Raw genomic sequence first — 6,490 nt, forward strand, 5'->3', positions numbered from 1 at the left:
CTTCCTTCCTTCCTTCCTTCCTTCCTTCCTTCCTTCCTTCACTACCTGCACATGCTGTAGTAATTGCAACTGCAGAGGAGCGTGAGATTGACAGACATTGATCAACAAGGGTCTTTAAGGCAGGTGGTTGCAGAAGGGCAGGTGTGGAAGTAGTGTGGCTGAGTCCAAGCCAGGCACCTCTGCTCCTAGAGGGGTTCTGGCCACAGCAGAGGCCAGCTCAGCACTCTAGCTGTATCTCACCATGTGCCACAGAGGAGGATGGGAACCAAGGCTGCTCTCAGCATGGAAGACAGGGGTGCCAGTGAGAGGTCCGGGCTACCTTCTTCTCCCGGGCATCAACTCCTAACGTATAAAATCGAGAGAAAGGGCCCGTGCTGGCATCCAAGTCCTTGCAGTTCTGAGAGGTGTGAGATTGTCATTGACCTTCAGTGGGAAAGCCTACTCTCTTGGATGGTCAATCATTCGCCCATCAACAAGTACCCAGCTTGGGGCTACTCCAAGCCAGGCCCTATGCTAAGAGCAGAGACATAAAGATGCTTCCGACTCCAAGAGGCCCTCAGATCAGGGGAACACAAGTCAACAGGCAATCACAGAGCAGGCTGGGGAGTGTTGGAATGGACTCAGTGCGGAGAGCAATGCCCAGCATCTGGGGAGGCCAGACCCGGCTTCCCAGAGTAATGCTGGGGGCCTGACCTCTCACCTGCAAGCTGAAACATGAGGAGGACTCAGGATGGTCAAGTGAGGTGTGCAGAGCCTCTGAGTAGACAGCAGGTAATCAACATGCACTCACGCAAGCAAGTGCCTCTGCCACCTGCCTCTCCCCATCTTGGTGGAGGGGCCCTCCCACCTCCATCCCTGCCCACCACCCCCCGGCCAAAAATCTGCATGTCAAATTCTTTCTCTCATATCTCACATCCCACATCCAATCTGTTGGCTCTCCTTTCAAAATAAAACTAGACTCTGTATGTATTTATAAAATACTTAGTAAAATGCACACATTAAAAAAATGAAACGAGAGAGGCAACATCTAGCATCCGACCACTTCTCACCGTCTTCACTGTTGCCATATTGGTCTGAGCCAACATCACCTGGGCTGCAGCAAATGCTCCTCCTCATTCTCTCTGCCTCCACACTTGGCCTCCGGGATCTCTTCCCCACACAGCAGCTGGTGGGCCCAGTGCCTGGCCTCTGGCTGTGTCCCTGCTCTACTCATGTCCTCCAATGGCTCCTCATTTCCTCTAAGAGCCAATGTCCTCCTGGTGCTTGGGAGGTCCCCATGCCGCCCACTTCTTGACTCACCTCCTATACTCTCTCCCTACACCGCTTAACCCACTCTGGCCTCCATGCTGTTCCTTGAACACACGCATCACCTTCTTGCCTGAGGACTCTGCCCCAGCTGCCTGAAAGTCGCCTCCCATACAGCTTATTCCCTCTCTCCTCCAACTTTGCTGGAATCCCACCTTCTTCATAAAGCTGATGTGGACCACCCAGCCTAATACTACCTCCCCCCCATTGGCATTTCCCATTTCCCTCCCTGCCCTTCCGGTTCTCTTCTCTGTTACTCAGTGCACCACAGAGTCATCTGCACTTGTCTGTCTACCCTGCTGAAGTGGAAGCTCAAGAGGGCAAGAATCTTTGTCCTTTTTTTAAAAAGCACTGATGTATGTGTTGAATGACAGGTGGCCAAGAAAGAATGTGGAACGCATAGGAATTAAAGTAGCTCAGAGTGGGGAGCATGGAATGTGGGGAGTGGTTTTCTAGAGCCAACAAAAGTGAGGAGATGGGCAGGGCTGGGCTAAGGCGAGCCTTAGGGTCCCCCTGAGAAGTCTGGGCTCAGTTCTGGGAGTAGTGGGGGTCCTCACAGTCTCTGCAACTCAACCACTTCCCACCCGTGTGAACCTGCGCAGCTCAAGCATCCTGAGCCCCAGAGTCCTCACAGGCAACCCAGACGTCCGAGACCGTGGCATGTGGCGACAGGGAGGCACGCGTGGAGATGGCAAGGGCTCAGTGCATTCATTCGCTTCACCACTTGGCCCCTTTGGAGGAAGCACCCGCCTCGAAGGGGACAGGCTCTGAATGTAGATGTATTTTTACAACAGCTCTCCATAGCTTTTCACCAGCTGTCTCTTGATGCCTGGAGAAGCTGTCAGCCGGTGAGGGGGGTAGGGCAGTGGGCGCACCCTCCACCGAGGGCAGGCGCCGAGCTCCGTTCCCTCCCGGGGAGGAGCTGTCACTGCTTTGGGCCGACTGTGTGCGGGTGGGCGGAGTCTGTGGAGTCACTGTCCCCCGTTCTCGCTCCCGGGGTGTCTGTGCAACTGTGAAAGGCATAGGGACGAGCAGATGTGGAGAGGGAGGCCTATGGCAGCGTGGGCATGGCTGTAGGTCCTAGCGGGGGGCGGGGGGCTGGGACGCGGTGGCCAGTGAGGTGACTGGGTTTCTGGGTCAGCGAGGGCCCCGGCTGGTGGCTCCTGGGCTGGGTCGGGCATTACTGAGCTCCCTGGGAAGCAGAATCACATCTGGATGGGAGAATGAAGTGGGGGCATGGCCCAAGCCCCGGGACCCTGAGTGGGGAGATGGAGAGTCATGCGCCCGCCTTCCTGCCCAAGCAGTCTCCAGGGACCGGGCCCTCACCTTGTCCAGACACAGTGCTACCCTTGAACACAACACCTGCCCCATCTTCAAGGAGGTACTGTGCAAAGGCTCCAATTTACCTCAAGACCACGCACCTAACAGGTCCAGAGCAGGAGACTTGAGCCCAGCGTTGCCACATTCAGTCCCCTCCCCGCCACCCTAAAGTCCCCCTCAGCAGGCTTGTCCCAGAAGGAATCCAGAACTAGAGAGACTTGGAGGAGGGGGAGTGACCAACGAGGCTGCTTCAAGGGTTTAAGTACTTGCCCTAGAGCGAGGCCTAGGTTCTGGTTCACTGGGCTGTTTCACTCATTCTTTCATCCGCTGCACGAATATCCAGTGTGGGACATGGGGCTCAGCACTGTGGATTCAGTTGGAGTAGGAGGGGACCCCCCTCAGCCTGAGGCTCACAGCCCAGATGGGGTCACATGGGCGATAACAAGACAGTCAGGAGCGGGGAGCCCGGATGCAGGCACCCCATCCGGCCCTGCTGGTCAGTGAAGCCTTTGGAGCTACCTGAAGGTCAAGTGGGAGTCAGCCAGGCAAGTGTGCTCCAGGCGGAGGGGCCAGCCCGAGCAGAGGCCATGAGGGAGGCTGGTGCTCCGAGGACGGGAGCAGAGGTAAGTGCAGAGCAGGGGTGAAGCTGGAGGGGGTCAGGGGTGGGAGGGACGCGGGGGATGGCGAACCGTGAGGCTGGAGATAGAGTCCATGTCTCGGTGAAGGAAGCTAGGGAAAGGATGACCTCACACAAGCCTCTCTTCGAACACCCAGTGTTAGTGTACATCTGCCCCCTCCAGAGGCTCTTTCTCACCCATTGTCTTCTATTTTTAAATTTTTAAAAATGTTTATTTATTTTTGAGAGTAAGAGAGACAGAGTGCAAGCAGGAGAGGAGCAGAGAGAGAGAGAGAGGGGGAGGGAGAGACAGAATCCGAAGCAGGCTCCAGGCCCTGAGCTGTCAGCACAGAGCCCGACATGGGGCTTGAACTCAAGAACCACGAGATCATGACCTGAGCCGAAGTCAGACGTTTAACAGACTGAGTCCCCCACGTGCCTCTGGTCCATTGTCTTATTTATCATCAGAGGGATCCCAGGAATTATTCATCCCCACTTTACAGATTAAAACAGAGGGCCCAAGAGAGCAGGTGGACTGGCGTTCGAACCCATGTCTTCTGGTTCAGGTCTCTTGTCTCCCATCCCTTTTCTCTAGAGGAAGGGGCTGCCTGGTGCTCTCTGAAGCTAAGGCATCAGAGTCAGGGTTCAAACCCTGCTTCCTCTGTATGACCTTGAACTCCTCTGTGCTTCGGTCTGTTCCTTTTATAAACAAAGCTATTACCAGCCCCCATGCCCTAGGGTGGCTAAGAGGATTGAATGAGATAGCACACATGAAGCTCCAAGCACAGTGCTTGGCATACAATAAGTACTTAATAAATCCTGCTCTTCTTACTGGGCCCTGACATCCTGAGGGCCTGGACAGCCTGCCCAGGCAGCTGGTGGCTGTTCCAGCAGGGTCACTGTCGACAGGGCCCAGCGCCCATGAACCAACCCCCCCACATCCTGAACGTCGCTTGTTGTCACAGTGGGTGGCATCAGCTGCTTGTTAGAAAGCCACAGCTGGGTAGCTGACAGCCAGCATTGCTGTGCCAACCTCTGGGGAGGAAAGGTTTGCCGTCTGGATGCATAGTCCAGTCCTGAGTGTGAGGGGATGGCGGCTCCCGGCCCCCCTCCCCACCCCGAGACCAGGGCTGGACAGGTGTCTGGCTGCAGGTCTGGGGATACAATGGCTCCACAGAGCCTTCCTACCGCCTCTGTCCCCTCCTTCTCCGCCTCTCTCCCTCTCCCCCTCACACCCATATGCAGGGAGCCAGATTTCCTTGCTACACCGCCGCTTTGCTTTATGCCGGGTTTCCATTTTGGGGAGAATGTCCCCCATGACCATTCATTAGCTCCTTCTTCCTTCTACTTCCTGCTTTTTGCCCATCTGGCCCTGAGGACCTTTGATCTCAGCCGCCAGCGGAGGGCACGAGTCACCAGTGCTGACGGTTTCCGTTCTCCATGCCGGGCCCTGTGCTAGGCCATCCGTGGCCTCATTTCACTCTCAAACCCCACAATGTGCGCTTCATTATGATCCACATGTTACAGGAAAGAGAAATGGAGGGTGTGTGTGTGTGTGTGTGTGTGTGTGTGTGTGTTGAGAGGTGAGCGGCAGAGCCAGAGATACTCCCAGCCTGCTCTTTGTGGGAGATGGTGTTGATGGCAATAAAGGGTGGCGGAGCTGATGCTGATGATGTCCTGTGCCCGCCTGGGCATTGCTGGTTCGAGGCAAGGTGCTGGCCTGGGTCCAGAAGCAGAGCGGCAAGGGGTGTGGAGCACAGCATGGGCAGTGACCTAGAATGGCCACTAGGTGTCACCCGAGTTCTAGAAAAGAGTTGGCAGCCCCTCCCTGGAGGGCTCTGAAGAATGGGGTAGGGGGAGCAGTGCTTCCAGAAAATGCAGAATTCTGACCTAGATCTGGGCAGAGATGCTGATGTGGAAAACCAGAGCCGAAGATAAGTTCAAGTGAAAACATTTCACTCAAGAACTACTGTAATAAGGGGAAAGAGATCTCAGTATAGAACCGGGCTCAGCTGAAACAAACAAAGGAAAGCGGGGATTTACAGCCATGGAGGGGTCGGAAAGGTCGAGGCTTCGGTGGATGGAGAATTGCTAAGATGGTGGAGGGGTTCTTGCTAAGCTGACCTAACGGGATTCTTGCTGAAGGCAGGCCTGGTGACCCGACGTCACCTGGGGGGGCGGGGGAGGGAGGAATTTGACTAGATATTGAGGGTGGGTGGGGGTTCTTGCCAAAGTGAACGGCAGAGTTCTTGCTACATGGCGGCAATGCGAGATGGACTTGGAAGCCCAAGGGTCAGTCCTGGTTGAGGAGAGGTCACAGAGGAGCTTGACCCAATCTGGTCAAGGAGAGGGTCAATCAGTCCCCTTGCTTGTTCAAGGAAAGAAAAGACGTTCTCCTTTATGAACAACATGAATCCATTTCTCATCAGTCTCTTTGTTCAAAAGTGACCAGCCGAACCATCTGTTAGATAGACTTGGTCGAAGTAGAGGTTTGCTAGATGCTGCAAAGTACCAGCCACTTAAATGAGGGAGATCTCTTTTTTTTTTAATGTTTTTTTTTTATTCTTGAGAGACAGAGAGAGATAGAGCATGAGCGGAGGAGGGTCAGAGAGAGGGAGAGACACAGAATCTGAAGCAGGCTCCAGGCTCTGAGCTGTCAGCACAGAGCCCAGCATGGGGCTCGAACCCACGAAACATGACCTGAGATCATGACCTGAGCCGAAGTTGGACGCTCAACCGACTGAGCCACCCAGGCGCCCCTAAGTGAGGGAGATTTCTATGCAACTCAAAGAAAACCAAAGAGAGGAGACGAAACCCCATCTCTGAGTCCAGAAAGCAACCAGTCGAGATTTCTAGATGCTGAACTTGGAGCATCTTCAGATAGTTGAAGCGAAGACAACAGAGGCAATCCCCAGGACTTGCTGGTTTGTGGCCTGAATGTCCTTGGTGATGGCACACTCATCAGTGTTCTGGTCACGTCTATTTCTCCAAGAACAGCAGGAAAGTGTCCAGCCTCAGCTCCCAGGCCTCTTTAGATTACTTCCCATAAAGAGCTGGGCAGCGGGGTTTAGTTCTCGTGGCTCCAGACTAGCAGGAAAGTTGGAAATGTCAGTTTGGAGAGCTGTGGTTGGATCTCAGAGCAAACTAAAAGATTTGACACAATACACACGTGGCAGGATTCAGCCCGGTTTACAGGTAGGTGACAAAGTAGACAAGAAAATGGAGTTTCACCAAGGGGGTAAAAACAGC

This window comes from Crocuta crocuta, unplaced genomic scaffold (assembly GCF_008692635.1).
Source record: "Crocuta crocuta isolate KB4526 unplaced genomic scaffold, BGI_CrCroc_1.0 scaffold127, whole genome shotgun sequence".
NCBI lineage: Eukaryota > Metazoa > Chordata > Mammalia > Carnivora > Hyaenidae > Crocuta > Crocuta crocuta.